The 17,293-nt window shown below is 42.5% G+C and overlaps 1 long non-coding RNA gene across 1 annotated transcript; it reads left to right on the forward strand.

The window, feature by feature from the left end:
* Positions 1–606: 606 nt before the first annotated feature.
* LOC128341113 (uncharacterized) lies at positions 607–14,805 on the forward strand. The gene is made up of 3 exons (XR_008314213.1): positions 607–685; positions 8,739–8,861; positions 14,715–14,805. It is a non-coding gene; the product is annotated as an uncharacterized LOC128341113 (long non-coding RNA).
* Positions 14,806–17,293: the final 2,488 nt, after the last annotated feature.

The raw sequence follows: 17,293 nt of genomic DNA on the forward strand, positions 1-17,293 counted from the left end.
CTCTTAGGTGGGCTGGGCTTGGGTTTGGGTTTGTTATATCCCCGGTATTGGTTGTGAGAACAACCTTATTATATAATAGGAGTACTTTGAGCTTTTTTTTAAGACAAGTGAAAGACAACTCAAGAAAACTATCAGGGAAGGCATATGTCTTACCTTGAATAGGCATATATTGAAGTCTGCATATTTGCTTCATATCCACATTGCATGCACGAAGGATACTCATAGGTAACTATTCAGGAGCCATTAAAGTCCTTCCTTAATACACACACACACACACACACTTTTCATTGTGCACTTCACAATTGAAGTCATGCACATTACTGTCAAGGGGGTGTTAATTGGATTTGGGATGTGCATGAAGTGTTTTGTGAACATCCGGGGCAGCGAAGAGCGAGCACTATAAAAGGAGAAAGGCAGGTCTTACTTGCCCCTCCGTTACACCTTCGCTGCCCTCCAGCCACCCCAGAGTGGCACTGTTTGTACTAAGCAGCCAGGCTGTTTTGCTGTATTTGCTTAGAAACAGGAAGTTCCCTGTTCCCAGTGTGGATACCATTTCCTGCTGGGAACAGGGAACTTCCTGTTTCTAAGCAAATGCAGCTGGACAGACAGAGAACCTGGCTGCTTAGTACAAACAGCACCACTCAGGGACTACAGTGGGGGCAGTGAAGGTGTAACAGAGAAGCGGGTAAGACCTGCCTTCCTCCCTTTAAAGTGCCTGCTCGCCCCCAGCTGAAAAGATTCAGCTGGGGCAGCCCGAATCATTTTGGCACTTGGAAACAGAGGTGTCGGAATGCTTCAAGCACATCCCTAAACCAGATGAAGTTAATCAGATGACGTTTTCTCCAGCTTGGAGACACAGTAACAGGGAAGGCATGAACAAATATCAGCAGCAGGATGCCCCCATAAAGCTATTAGGTCCAGACCCTGAAATTATCTTGCTGCACTGCACCTGTATGTACAGCTATTCTACTCAAACCACTTTAGAATTATTATTATTCTGTTAAAGGGACCACAATTGTGAAGCAAGTTTAATAGCGGCACACACACACACCCAGTGAAAGAAGTCCTGTGATTTTCTGAGTTAAGGTGGCTTTAGTAATGTTCCCTAGTTGTAGATCAGCTTTTATTACAAGCATGGACTAAGATCGTATGATTTCCTAAATAGTTAAGTAGTTTTCACCAAAGATTTGAGAGCCGAATATATTCTCCAATTTAATATCACTCATTATTGTATTGACCTTTTATTTTTCCACATTAGGATTGGCTGGCACTTTTTCTCATCCAATTAAGCAGACTATAAGAAAAGGTGAAAGTGAAACACCAAATCAGTATAATTCACCAGTTATAAAAGATAAATTTAAAATGTTATGGATAACAGTTTGCTTTGCTTTAAATGACTAAAGGTTGTTGCACAGAGGCTGTTTTAATTGGAGTGGTATCTTTGAGTAAGTGAGTGGAAAGAGATGCATTTGACTTGGTTAACTATGCAGCTCTCTCCTTCGACTGAGATCTACCACTATGCCACTGTCAAAGTCTCAGGTTTGCACCACTTATCTCCCTTCCTTGTCCCTTCCGTCTGCCTTCCTAAGGCCTCAGACATAGAGGAGAATGAATTTCTTAGCATTTCATCCTGGTCCTCCTTCTCCAGCTGGGTTCCTCCTTGGCCTCTTCCCCCTCCCCTTCTAATATACAGTACCCTCACTCTGCCTAATGCCTAACTTGTCCTTTTAATTTCAATGGAACTAGGCGCAGCAGGGAAATGACTTGATTAACAATCCATAGGTTGCCGGTTCGAATCCCTGCTGGTATGTTTCCCAGACTATGGGAAACATCTGTATTGGACAGCAGCAATATAGGAAGATGCTGAAAGGCATCATCTGATACTGTGCAGGAGGAGGCAATGGTAAACCCCTCCTATATTCTACCAAAGACTACCACAGGGCTCTGTGGTCACCAGGAGTCGAAATTGACTTGATGGCACACTTTTACCTTTTTCTTTTTTTTACAGTACCCGTCCAGCCTTTACTCTTGCAAGAGTTTCCACTATCTCTGTTCTTGCATACCTCCCTGAGATCCAGCCCTGCAAGACCTGGTTGTGTTGCCTTAGCAACCTTGCACATCTCTGGATGCTCTCTGAGATCTCAGGTGCCAGGGAGGCTTCCATAAGCCTTCTCCTCTTATTCTCCTACAGTCTCCCTCTGGGTGCCTCAGCAGAATCCTTTCTGCAATGTCACTGAGAGGGAGAGTGCAGGTTAGCAAGAGGAGGGCAGTGTGTCTGGGAAAAATGGGCAAGTGATGGTTATAAAGAGCAGCAGCTGCTGATTCCAATCAGTCTCCCATTCAAAGACTATATTCTCCCTGTTGAAGGCTCTCCCTGCTCAATTGCCCTTTCTCTTTGGGTGGCGTAGTGGGGAGAACTGGTCCCCTTTTGAATACTCAGTGAGCAGAAAGAGAGGATGAGCAATCATGCAGACAGCAGCTACTCCTGCAAGGAGAAATCTCCTCCTGCTGCTCACCTACAGTTTCTGTCAAGTGCATCCAAGCCTCCCTACTGACCTATCAGAAATAAAAACCTGGGGAGTGGGCAGAATTAGTGGCTCATGCTCACAGCCCACCCTAAAAGAGTATCAGTCCTCTATCTCTGCCCATATGCTTGCCCCCTCCCCCCATCTCTTGGGGAAGATTGGTATATTGGCTGAGGAGGAAAGGAATATTGTGGATGATCTGTGAAAGTCAGCAGAGTGGAAAAGTGAATGTGACATGGAAGAAAGGAGACAAGTTCTCTCATCTCTAATTTCATGAAGGGTTCCATCACATCCCCTTGCTTTCTCTCTTGTGTCATCCTTGTACCACAGTATTTTTCTCTTCCATTCAGTAGTAATAACGGGCAGGATGCAGGTTACACATAGCAAAGGTGAGTATAGAGCTCCTGTTCTTGAAGGTTTTATCGCTCTTTCAATACACCAACTTCCAGTTAACCTTCTGTACAGGTAAACAAACCTGAGCTGATATGAATTCAGTGGCTATTATGCTAGGATGCCATGGCATTCATATAATGAACAAGCAGAACTAATCTGTCTACTTTCACTATCTCTACAACTGGACTAAATTTGGTTCAAAATCGGTTAGGTAGATCACAAGTTAGACAACTTGTTCCTCAAACATTCATGCATCTTGAACTGCAGTTAATGACATCATCACAAACTAGGCCATTGAGGTGTCCCTTTCTGTCATTCACTACAGCTGCACCAAATTTGGTCCAAATCGGTTAGGAGGGACAACTTAGGGGCCACATGTTAACACACTTATGCCTCAAATGTTCACACATCTGCCATCTTGAATAGGGATGGGTGACATCATTACAAACTACACCTTTGATATGTCCCTATGTTCCCCTACACCTGTAACAAATTTGGTTCAAATTGGTCCAGGCATTGTGAAGTTGATGGGGGGATGGACACATACATACATACACACACACAATGCCTGGTGATCTCATAAATTTACTTTCCTTAAGGAAAGTAGGCTAGCAAAATGGTGCAGCTCCTAGAGCACTCTGAAATGATTGCAGGACTGAAGTTTTAGCCATATTTTAAGTAAAGCATTTAGAATTGAGGAATATGGTCCTATTTTGGCATCCTTCTGCATTAACCTTTCAACGTTATTGTAGATTTTATTCCCATCACCTGATTATTTATGTGGAGTTGAAATAGCTGAAACATTATTTTTCGACCCCTTTTTACAGCCTGCTTAAGTGTCTATTTTTTGAGTGCTTTTTCAAGTTGATTCTATTTCAAATCCATCAAAGTTTCAGCATAGATCTTTCCACTGCCACGCCCTCACTTCTTCCACTGCATTTTTAAATTGGAAATATGGAAGCTAAGGCATTGTCTAGGAAACAGGCCTCTGGGATTCAACCTATCATCACTGAAGTGTGAAGTTCTAATTGTATTGCTTTTCATAATGTATCTGTTAGATAAATATTATTCAATACCTGCACATTCACACTAGTGGGAAATGGGAGAGGCTATAATGCAGGGAAGATTTATGCCCACTAGATGCTGGGCTGTCATGATTAAAAATTTTCCGCCCATTATGCGAATCCTATTGATCATCGCAGGAAGCAGAAAATGGTGCTGTTCATTGATTTTGTGTGGCTACCGAAAGCATTAGGCCTGATGCGTTTGATGGGTAGGCAAGTTTTCAAAGGGAGCTCAGTTAAGCTAATCTTAGTTCAGAGGAATGTGCACAATGGAATAAGAAACCTTGTAATTGCAAGAGCAAATATAATGTAGTCCTCTGACTCTTCTGAGCTAGATCAGCATAAGAATGAGACATGAGCCTTCCCAGGAGACAACACTGAAACGTATCAAGGCTTTGATGCTGGTTTTCATGAACATAGCAATTACTGAATAAATTGGGTTTCAGCTTCTCCACCATCAACCAAGACACTCAACTGAAAGCAATTAGTGTCCTGGACTTCTTTAGCTGAAGCGGACATGGAGATGCCATCAACTTCATAAGGCAAAAGCTGGGGGCAGGAGAGATGTGGTGACTAAATTATGAAAGAAAAATGGATAGAAGGTTGAACAATGCGTTTAAATTCAATTAAGGATGTGCACAGCTTGCCCCATTATTTCCATAGATATTTCCTCCTTCCTGTATTGGAGGAAATATCTGCATTTGAGGGAACATTGCAGACTGGGACAGGGTAATGTGTGTGTATATATAGATATAGATATAGATATCTATAGATATATAGATATATATAGACACACACACACACACACACCATTTTTGGAATTAATTCAGATTTTTTTAAAGCAATTGTATCATAAAAAAATAATAACAACCTGGAGATATAGTGTTCTACCCAGTATCTAAGTAACCCTTTCTTCTGGAAAGTTCTGGACATTTACAGCCCAATTCTAGGTATGTTTTTTGCAGAAGTAGTAAGTTTCACTTTATTCAATGGCTTTCAAATACAGAGAAACCTTGCTTTTCTTTACTAATTGTGAGGAAAGGTGTCTCCAGATTAGGCAATTGTCTGGAAAATCAAGGCAAAAAGAATATGGTCACAAAAGTTACTAAAGTACGCTAAAATAAGTTTTCACAACACAAAACACACAGCTTTTAGAAGGCGACAGACAACAAAAATAGTTTTTACACTACCACATAAAACTTCTTGGGACACACAACACAGTGATTTTTCTGCACAAAGTCACACAGCATATGCTCAACTCAATGATGAAAAGCAGACTGAGGAAGCAAAATGGCTGAACATCCAGTTGCACAAACACTATCCAGAAAATCTAAAATCCAGAATAACAGGCTCCAGAAAATTGATTTTTCTCTATAAATGTATGTTGGGTGCATAGCCAAATAGAAATCTTGTCTCTAAGTAGATGGAATTCTGTAATGGCAAAGCTTGGACTGCAAGGCTGTGGTTGCAGTCACAGGATTTTCTATTATGCTACAAGTTTGTAGAAAAGAGGTTGGTTGTTTAGCTGAAACCAATATGTTTTAATAGTTATTAATTACCAGTCAGTAATTAGTCAACAATCAGTTAGTAGGGATGTGCGAACTGGCTCAAGGTCGAGCCAGTTTACCACTGAGCTGGTCCAGGGGTTCTAAGTCAATTAATTTTTTTTTTTTTTAGAACGACACACCAGTGAGTCCGGCGGGCTCAGGGGAAAAGGTTGGCACGGCTGGGGGGGGGTGGTTCTCCACAGTCTCCCTCTCCCCCACATTGGTTTCCCCCCCCCAGTCCTCTAAGGGCTGTTTCAGCCCATTTGGGGGGCATTCCGGCCCTTTCTCCAGTGGTGGCAGCTATTTTGGAGGCCGCCACACATACGCCCTGTCCATTTGCATGGCCTGGGTCATGACCCGACCATGCAAATGGCTGGGGCGTATGTGACTCCAAAATGGCCACTGCTGCTGGGAAAGGGGCCAGAATGGCACCCAAATGGGCCAAAACGGCCCTTAGGGGATCAGAGGGAGGCAGGTGGGAGGAGAGGGAGAATGCGGAGACCCCCTGTGATTGTACCAGCATCCATTTAGGCCCCCAGACCCACTGGTGAGTCTTTTTTTTTAAAAGTTTTAATGTTAGAACCTCCGAACCAACTTGAAATCTAACCAAGCTGGCGGGAGGGTTGTTCAGTTGCACACAACCAAACATGCCCAGTTCTGTTCAAGTCCAGATCGAACACAAACTGAACCGGGAAAACCGGTTTTGTGCACATCTCTATCAGTTAGTATGTGTGGTGTTCAGGAAACATGAAATTCAAATTTGGTTTAAATTGTCTTATTCTTCTTGTTTTAAGTCAATGATCCAAATAAACTCAATTTGCCCTGTTTGGGACACCCTGCAGTTTTTCCAATACAAATACAAATTTCAATTGCTGCTTCTCTATTACTAAGCACAGTTGGCTTAACTGTGTGAAAGGAATTGAAATGCAATCCAGTTTGGTTAAGGCTTTGTTGGTATTAATTGTTAATATGGTATTATCACTTTAAAAAGGAAAGCCTAGTAGAACTCTGGGAAAAGGGAGGGAGAAACCCCATAAGTGTCCTAGTGTTGGCCTAGTCAGAGAGCAACATGCTTGTAAAAGTGTCTGCTGAGCTGTGAAGCAATAATGGTTTGATTTCTTTTCACAATCTCCTTGCATTGTGGTGTGACAATTGCACCATTCAAAAGTATAGACACACAGTATAGACTTCAAGTTTCCAGTTTTGGTTTTGTTGGTTTATGTTGCTCTGATGGTAATATTCTCAAACCTGTTGCCTATTAGGGACACTTAACCATTATGGGGAATATATGACCATAGTATCCTTCTGGAACATCTGAGGGGATTGGGCGTGGGAGGCACTGCTTTACAGTGGTTCTGCTCCTACCTCATGGGCAGATTCCAGATTCCCTTGGAGAATGTTGTTCCTCCAAATCTGAACTTTCCTATGGTGTCCCTCAGGACACCATATTGTCTCCGATGTTGTTTAACATCTACATGGAACCGCTGGGAAAGATCATCAGGAGATTTGGTGCAGGGTGTTATCAATATGCTGATGACACCCAAATCGATTTCTCCATGTCAACATCATCCTGAGAAGGCATAACCTCCCTAAATGCCTGCCTGGAGGCAGTAATGGGCTGGATGAGGGATAACAAACTGAGGCTGAATCCAGATAAGATGGAGGTACTTATTGTGTGGTGTTGGAACTTGGGAGATGATTTTGATCTGCCAGTTCTGGATGGGGTCATGCTCCCCTGGAAGGAACAGATACGCAGGTTGGGCGTGTTTCTCGATCTGAACCTCTCCCTGGTGTCCCAGGTTGAGGTGGTGGCCAGAAGTGCTTTTTATGAGCTTCAGCTGATATGCCAGCTGTGTCCGTTTCTTGAGATGAATGACCTCAAAACGGTGGTACATATGCTGGTAACCTCTCGCAGGCTGGATTACTGCAATGAGCTCTATGTGAGGCTGCCTTTGTACATAGTCTGGAAACTGCAGTGGGTCCAGAATGTGGTGGCCAGGTTGGTCCCTGGGTCATCTCGGAGAGACCATATTATTCCAGTGTTGAAAGAGCTATACTGGCTGCTGATACATTTCTGGGCAAAATACAAGGTGCTGGTTATTACCTATAAAGCCCACAACAGCTTAGGCCATGGGTATTTAAGAGAACGTCTTCTTCATTATGAGCCCCATCGCCCATTGAGTCTAATCCAGAGAGGTTTGTCTCCAGTTGCCGCTAACTTATTTGGTGGCTACTTGGGAACGGGCCTTCTCTGTTGCTGCCCCTGGACTTTGGAATGCACTCCCTGTTGAAATAAGAGCCTCCCCATCTCTGGCAACTTAAAAACAAACAAACACTGGAGACACTATAATTCACCCAGGCTTTGGTTTAATGGTTTAAATTTTTAATGTTGGTTTTAAATGATTTTAATGTTGATGATTTTAATGTTTAAATGATCTTAATTGTTCTAATGATTTAAATATTTTTAACTGTAAACTGCCCAGAGATGTAAGTTTGAACTGGAAGCAGAAAATCATGGATATTCACATGGCATTGCTAAATTCAGTACTCCATGTGGTTCCCAAGAATTTCTTTTGGGGATTAGCAGATCTTCCAACTGTCTGCTAATAAGGCACATGCACCCAACAACGGCCTTTGACAAACTTAATCTCCAAGATGACTTTCCTCAGGATCTAATTTAAGGATTAATTGCCATCTTGCAAAGAAAGCATGTGAAAAGAATACCTTGCTTCCCACTTGGGTGCTGTCTCAGTGACATGTTATCATGTGAGCTTATAGCATTGCTTCTCTGTAATACACAAAGTGTCAGAGGGTCTTGTACCTCTTTCCAGTACATTAAGCATCAGGGGCATGGTGCATCTCTCTTTTTTAATCATAATATTAATTAAGTCACCATAAACAATGGAGGCCTTTATGTCTCCAAGGCAAAGTTGCATGCTGCATAATCAGGCCATCTCATCTTTATCGTTCCAGGCCATTTAGTGTGCAGCTTTACTTCATATGAACAAATGAAGTTATATAGCCATTTAATGGTGCTTTCAAAACAGAAGCCTAATGCAAACAGGAAGAAAGCAGATATTCCATCTAGAGACATTATGAGTCAGCAGCTTATCTGTTATCTCCTTAACTAACTATAGCGTGGATTTCCAAGGGGGAAGCCATTAAGAGGGCAGTGCACTGATGACTGCCTACTTTACTTGTTCTCTCAGGTCACTAAATTGAAGCACTGACTTCTGAACTCAGTGCTCCCTTTGCACGTGAGAATAATCACCGTTCTACTGTGACAAAGCGACTCATCCTGGGATGGAACACTGACCTTCAGACTTGTTTCTGTAAGTTACAAAGGAGTCAACCCCCAACGCACCGCACCCCCACACACTCAGTCCTAAAAGGGGAATTCATTTAGCTTTCAAGTGAAGTGTAAAGTGTGCTGTTAGGTCAGTTCTGACTCCTGGCACCCACAGAGGCCCGTGGTTTTCTTTGGTAGAATACAGGAGGGGTTTACCATTGCCACCTCCCGTGCAGTATGAGATGATGCCTTTCAGCATCTTCTTATATCACTGCTGCCCGATAAGCTATCCATTAACAACCCTTTGGCTGCTTCATATAGAAAAGGAAGTGAGGTATGAGCAGCCAGGGTCCATTCTGAGCCCAGTTGAGACAGACAGCTAATAATGTGGTAACTGGACCAGTTTAGGTGGCAGCAGGTAGTGGATCTCAGCTAGCCAGGCAACCTCTATCAGATATACTGATGGCTACAGTAGAAGATTGTATGCATTCATTTCTTTTTATCAGTATTCAAAACTACTTGGGGAATTCAGGTTGACATGTGGGATAAATATCTAAACAAACAAACATTTAAAACTAGTCTGAATACTTTCTCACCTCTCTCCTGTGTCCTCTGTTCAGTGCACAGTTTGCACCCACAAAATGTTAAGTGGTAGTGGCAATCTGAGGTTTCCTGGTTGTTTAAACATATTTTTCAGGTGACGTTGTTTTTAAAAAGACAAAGTGGGGGTGGGGGTGGGGAATCAAAATAAGTGCTCTGACCTATTAATGCCATTTGGCTGCTTTGGATTGTTAGCTGTGAACCACAATTTTCCCTCTCCAAAATAATACACACCACCACCCTCTAGAAGTAGCTTTTGGAGAATATACAGATGTGCCAGCTTTTTCACCAACCCTTTTTCTCCCACATTCAAAGTAGTTGTCAAAACTCATTATAAGGCACATTATGGTGACAAGTACCAAGACCAGATGGAAGAAAAACAGATTAAATGTAAGCCAAGATGGAAAGAAGTTCTAAGCTATTGAGTGTAATCTGAATGACCTCTTGATGGAAGGTTTAACAAAAAGCATATAAATGGAGCTGTGTAATGCTGTTGTTCATTTTCAATATCAGGTATCAATATCAGGCATAACTTTAAAAAAAGAAAATTAAGAATAAAGCCATCCAATTGTGTTTTTCCAAAAGAGATTTCAGGACACAGACTTTTTGAGCAAGGCTGTCTGCCAATTTTTTAAATGGTCTGATTTATTTTTAATGACCTGTTCCTTAGGGCTACTTTAAAAAAACAAAACAAAACAAAACAAAATCCCAAAATGATACATAGAAGCCCTATTTGTGAGACAGAACAAGCTTTTTGAAATGGTGATTTCAAAGCTTCTTCTAACTCTTTGTACAGTGACTACTACATGGACTGTGTAATTATATTTTGTAGAATAATTAAACAGCTGAAATGGGTTTTACACTCCTCCTGATTGTAATGAATCTTTATGGGGAACTGTAATTAACCTCTGCTGATGCTAATTATGCACCAGTAGGGGACCCTGGAATTGCTGACTGTGTAATCCAGTGGAAGACTCAGGAGGCAACATGGCTTGTGGGATGCTTTGAAGTGCTCCTTCCAAGGGGCCTGCTGCATGAAGCTCAAATGGGCTACACCTGTGTGTCTTGAACGTGGTTGGCGTTCAGAGTAGTTACCAGGGCTGCATGCTTAAATCACTTACATTGGTGGGTTCACAACACATCAATTCATTTCAGAGCCAGCAGTGTTCTAGGAAGCCAGGGAGATATGAGGGGGAAAGCCAAGTGTGAGCTCTTACCCAGCTAGTGGCCCACCCCTCCCTAAGGGTCCCAGGGACACTTGTCCCCGCCACCCCACCCCATGATAGCTATGCTCCTGAAGGAATGGTAGAGGAGAGCAGTTGGTATACATAGATGACCACAATCATGCACATTCACAGCCTAAACAACCATCCAATTGTATTCCCTGTATTTATTTATCATTTCATTAATTTATGTTTTAATTTATAGACCTTCTTTCACCATCAGCCTCTAGGGAGTGTACATCATGAACATAATGATACAAAAGCAATGAAAACAAATATAAACCAATGCAAAATTAACACAGAAGAATTCCTTCAGCAGCATCTAAAGATGTAAGAGAAAATGCCTATTATTTGTGGGATTATACGAATCCTACACAAATATAAAACAGAGTGAAAAATAGTTAAAATTTCACAAAATAAAAACAATCTCATAAAATAAAAACAAATGAAACCATTTAAAATTAATTTCAGTTAAAAGCCTGATAAAGCTTTTAACTGAAAAGCTGAAAGACATCTTGAGGGTCTTCCTAAAAGCAAACAGAGAAAGAGATGCTCTTATTTCAACAGGGATCATATTCCAAAGCTCCGGGGCAGCCACAGAGAAGGCCCAGTCCTGAGTTGCCACTAAATTAGCTGGTGACAACCGTAAGCGGACCTCTCCAGATGATTTTAGTAGGCGACAGGGTTCATGACAGAGAAGGTGCTCTCTTAATTAATTACCCTGGACCCAAGCCATTGAGGACTTTATAGGTAATAACCAGCACTTTGTATTTCGCTCAGAAACCTCTTGGCAGCCAATGCAGTTCTGTACCAATTGTAGTTTCCGGACTACATACAAAGGGAGCCCCTGTAGAGTACATTATAGTACTCCAGCCTGGAGGTTACCAGCACATGCACCACGATTTTAAAATCATTTACCTCCAGAAATGGGCGTATCAGCTGAAGCTGATAAAAAGCTCTCCTGGCCACTGCCTCAACCTGAGAAACTAGAGAGAGTTTTGGATCCAGGAGCACTCCATACACATACACACACTACAGGAACAAGCAAAGAGAATGTGGGAAGAATTAAATATATCTGGCTTAGGCCTCAGAGGAAGCATGTCTATTTTAGCTATTCTGGCAGCACTAACAGCATTCATTAACTCTTTTCTGGAAAGCTATAAATTAGGTTTTAATTGATATGTTTTCATATCCCCTACATTTTGCCTGTGAAGTTCTTGTAAACTGTGATTATGTGCATTTCTGAAATGCCAGTCACTATGGTGGCATTAAGCCAAAGCTGTCACAACATTGTCTCACCAGGTAATTTAAAATTTGCTCTTTTTTTTGCTGCCTGTGATTCAAATACTGCAAGCATTTTTGCATATGTGTATGAGTATGAATCAAATGTTGCTTCAGTGCTCATAGACTCTGGCAGGAGATGAGGATGCAACCATGGTGGTGGGGGGAAAATGTCCTTTCAAATCTGAGCCTGTATTTGTAGAAACATGGTGTGTGTCTGTCATCAGTATTGAAACAAAAAACCTTGTAGTTCAGAAGAGAAACAATAGATTCTTAGTAGAATGAGTATTGTATGCACTATCTTTCCTTGCAAGTACAATTGTATTGAATCTCCACAATGGTTTTCAAAGTGAAAAGTAGGCTCTTAAAGGGTGTAAAACAGCCCTTTTAAAAAGAACACCCCTTTCACATATTTTCATGCATTTTAAAGTAAAGGTAAAGTTATGCTGGTGAGTCAGTGTCGGCTCCTGGTGACCACAGAGCCATGTGGTATTCTTTGCCAGAACACAGGAGGGGTTTACCATTGCCATCTCCCATGCAGTATGAGTTGATGCCTTTCAGCATCTTCCTATATCGCTGCTGCCCGATACAGGTGTTTCCCATAGTCTGGGAAACATACCAGCGAGGATTCGAACCGGCAACCTATGGATTGTTAATCAAGTCATTTCCCTGCTGCGCCTAGTTCCATTGAAATTAAAAGGACAAGTTAGGCATTAGGCAGAGTGAGGGTACTGTATATTGGAAGGGGAGGGGGAAGAGGCCAAGGAGGAACCCAGCTGGAGAAGGAGGACCAGGACGAAATGCTAAGAAATTCATTCTCCTCTATGTCTGAGGCCTTAGGAAGGCAGACGGAAGGGACAAGGAAGGGAGATAAGTGGTGCAAACCTGAGACTTTGACAGTGGCACAGTGGTAGATCTCAGTCGAAGGAAAGAGATTCATTCATTCATTCATTTGATTTCTATACCGCCCTTCCAAAAAAGAGATGCATAGTCAGCCAAGTCAAATGCATCTCTTTCCACTCACATACTCAAAGATTCCACTCCAATTAAAACAGCCTCTGTGCAACAACCTTTAGTCATTTAAAGCAACCTTTAGTCATTTAAAGTCATTTGAACCAGCAACTTCTTGCTCCCTAGGCAAGCTAATTCCCTGCTGTGCCATTAGGTGGCTACTGACATCATGCATTTTAGCAGCCCCAATGTACTGCTGCTGTGCTGCCATTTTAGATTTATTTCTTTTCCACTACATGATCTCACCATCAAGGATCAGATAGTAAATGTGATAATGCGACAACACTATGGTAACCAGTACTACCATGTGTAGCCAGCTAGATCTGGTTACCTTGCAAAATCAGGGAGGACAAATAAAGCCTTCTTATTCCATCCATTTGGAACTGAGCAGGTAGAAGGACACCATTTTGCCATGGCACCTGAACCATGTGCTTTCTGTACTGTGACAGTGGTTTCATTCCCTTCAGTACTGCTCAGTAAGACCCACACCCTGATCTATTCTTGCATAGTTACATATGAGTAGTTGTACTTTGATCTGTACTGCAGTACTTCTAATGGGACACATATTTACATGTTTATCTGGACATGGGATGCACTTAATAACATTTTGCTGCAACTGTTCCACTCTGCATCATTGGATCAAGGCAAGGAGGCTTCAGTCCAGTAGCCTCAGCAATGGGAATTCTCACCATTTCATCCCTGAGGCTTGCCACCTTGTGAACACTGTTGAAACCTTTTGTGACTGGGTGCAAAAAGCATCCAAAGGGAGTGTTTTTCATGGGGATGAAAGGGCATGTGAAAAGTACCTCCTTTGTATGCCACCTTTGGCATAAATCAAATACATAAATAAAGTGAGGTGAGGACAAATTTAACCCCCCCACACACCATGAGGGGGGATACTAAATTCTTCAGCTGCCCATACTCCCTCACCCATAAAACAATTTCTCTACCAGGGGTGCAGGTCCCGCCTAAATATTTGAGACGTTTCTTCACCTCATTCTCCCCAATTCCTCCTGTTAAACCTAATAACTGATACCCCTCCTCAAAAGTAACTCTCCTCTTTACTTTATTTAATTAATTAATTAATTAATTAATTAATACATTTCTATACCACCCCAAACACAAGTTCTCTGGGTGGTTTACAAACAATAAAAGCTGTTTAGGGCTTTATAGGTTATAACTTTTTAGGTTATAGCCCAGAAACATACCGGCAGCCAGTGTAGATGTTTTAAGATAGGAGTGATATGGTCTCTCCGAGATGACCCAGAGACCAACCTGGCCGCCGCATTCTGGACTAACTGCAGTTTCCAGACTACATACAAAGGCAGCCTCACATAGAGCACATTGCAGTGGTAGTCTGGAGGTGACCAGCAGATGTGCTACTGTTCTGAGGTCATTTATCTCAAGAAATGGACGCAGCTGGCGTATAAGCCAAAGCGGATAAAAGGCACCTCAACCTGGGACACCAGGGAAAGTTTTGTGTCCAGAAGCACCCCCAGACTGCATACCTGTTTCTTCTGGGGAAGTGTGACCCAATCCAGAACAGGCAGATCAAAATCATCTCCCGAGTTCCGACCCCGCACAATAAGTACCTCCGTCTTACCTGGATTCAGTCTCCGCTTGTTACCTCTCATCCAGGCCATCACTGCTTCCAGGCAGGCATTTAGGGAGCTTATGCCTTCTCCTGATGACATTGACATGGAGAAATAGATTTGTGATCAGCATACTGATAACACCCTGCACCAAATCTTCTGATGATCTCTCCCGGCGGTTACATGTAGATGTTAAACAACATTGGAGACTATATGGAGCCCTGAGGGACACCATACCGAAGTTCAGTTTTTGAAGAACAACAGTCCCTGAGAGACACCATCTGCAATCTGCCTGAGAGGTAAGAGTGGAACCACCGCAAAGCAGTGCCTCCCATCCCCAACTCCTCAGATGTTCCAGAAGGATACTATGGTCGATAGTATCGAAAGCTGCTGAGAGGTCCAAAAGGACCAACAGAGTCTTACTTCCTCTGTCAATTCCCAATTGGAGATCATCCATCAGGCTGACCAAAGCAGTCTCCACCCCGTAGCCCACCTGAAAGCCGGTCTGAAATCGGTCTAGATAATCAGTTTTATCCAAGACTGCCTGGAGTTTGGAGGCCACCACCCTCTCAATTACCTTGTCCAGCCATGGGAGGTTGGTGACAGGCCTATAGTTGCTCAACTCTGAGGAATCCTGGGCAGGCTTCTTCAGAAGTGGTCTAATAATTGCCTCCTTAAGACAAGGAGGCATCCTGCCTTCCCTCAGAGAAGCATTTGTGATCTCTACCAGGCCTTCTACAACAACCTCCCTGCCGGATAGTATTAGCCACATCGGGCAAGGGTCAAGAGAACAGGTGGTAGGCTGCATCGCTCCAAGCAGCTTGTCCACATCCTCACAAGACACAAACTTCCCAAAAATGTGAGGAGTTGCTCCTCAAACCTACCCTCTGCCTGCACCCCTGCTCTCCTCCCATTATTGTTACAGTGGGGATTAACAATAATTTAAGATTACAATAATTGAAGATTAAGATTAATTTCAAGTTCAGATGACACTGAGAGAAAAACAGTTTGGGAGAGAAAGATTTGACAGGGGGATGGCTCAGCTTCCCCCTGCTGTCCATAATGCTGTTTAAATCACCTCACTTTACCCCCTACTTTGAATGAATTTGGCACCAACCAAACCCGTGCACATAAATTTGCCAGTTTGACACTTCAGCACTGACCTTAAACTTCTTACCTGGAAGAAAAAATCTAGATGAAGGATAATTGCCAATACAACTGGAGGTGGCCGGCTTAAAGATTGAACAGTATCCATGGCATCTTCCTCCTGATGAGGCCCTACTCTGTGGCCTTTGTTGAGATAAATTCCTTTCGCCTTCAAACTTGCATAAGGAGGCAATACTACCATGGTATTAAGTGGCTGACTCCTGAAGATAGAGATACCTACCTAACTCCACCACACTTGCCTAGCATAAGTCCTTTAGAATTCGTCTACACCAGGGATTCTCAACGTGTGGGTCCCCAGATGTTACTGGACTTCAACTCCCATAATCCCCAACCCCAGTGGCCTTTGGTTGGGAATTGGTTGGGAACCCCCTGCTAACTTGGCAAAGAGGCACCTTTTACCATGGTGATTCTCTTTATTTAGCAGGGGGAGAGTAACTGGCCCTATCCACCCCCAGCACAGTACTTCCAGTTATTGTTGCTGGTGTCTATCTTATGTTTCTTTTAGATTGTGAGCCCTTTGGGGACAGGGATCCATCTTATTTATTTATTATTTCTCTATGTAAACCGCCCTGAGTCATTTTTGGAAGGGCGGTATAGAAATCGAATTATTATTATTATTTCTTGTTCACACAGACAGGTGTTATTGACTGGTTTGTTTTATCCAGACATCGAGTCCTTCCCAAGGACCTGGGATGGCTGAATTTTATTGTCTATTATTATTATTATTATTATTATTATTATTATTATTATTATTATTATTGGAGTTGAAGTCCAATTACATCTGGGGACCCACACGTTGAGAATCCCTGGTCTACACATTACAATTTCCTTATGCATGCCTCTAAATATTGTGATTTTCCCTGCCTCTGTCAGTGGTAACAAATTGTATGAATCTGGGGTGAGGAGTAGTGTTCCCTCTAATTGATTCCCAGATGTTGCTGACTACAAATCCTGGAATCCCCAGCTGCAATAGTTTTTGCTTGGGGATTATGGGAGTTGTAGTCAACAACATCTGTGAATCCCTGTTAGAGGGAACACTGGTGAGGAGTCTCATAATTAGAAGCTAATCTATGTCATGAGTTCTTCTATGATGCTATGATGGACAAGATAAAAACTTGCTGTGGAGATGTCACTGTGAGTATTTGGCATACAAAATTTTAGTTGTTCAGGCCTCTGCACCCTGCAGCTACTCCCTAAAGGGTTTTTGCTGCTGCCACATTTGTTCCCTCTAAAAGGGATTCCCAGATGTTGCCTTTTGCTGGGTATTATGGGAGTTGTATTCAACAACATCTGGGAATTCCTGTTAGAGAGAACACTAGCTACCACCAACCATTTACAAGCAGGTTGGATGCCTAAGACACCCTAAACTCCCAAAACACTCAAAGGAATATTCAGGTGAGTATTCCTGAAAGCCTAAGGGAAAACCCCTGAAGTCCCAGAGCATTTGCAAAGTGTGTTTGTCGGAGTGGGTGCAGATAGGGTGAACATAATATTATGAAACCCACCCAGCACAGTCCAGTATTATAGCAAAAAGATTAAAAGATGTAGTTCATTGGAGTAAAGATCAAAGAACAGAGTTTTACAGGCAAAATACAAAATGT

Source organism: Hemicordylus capensis, chromosome 1 (genome assembly GCF_027244095.1).
Source record: "Hemicordylus capensis ecotype Gifberg chromosome 1, rHemCap1.1.pri, whole genome shotgun sequence".
NCBI classification, from domain to species: domain Eukaryota; kingdom Metazoa; phylum Chordata; class Lepidosauria; order Squamata; family Cordylidae; genus Hemicordylus; species Hemicordylus capensis.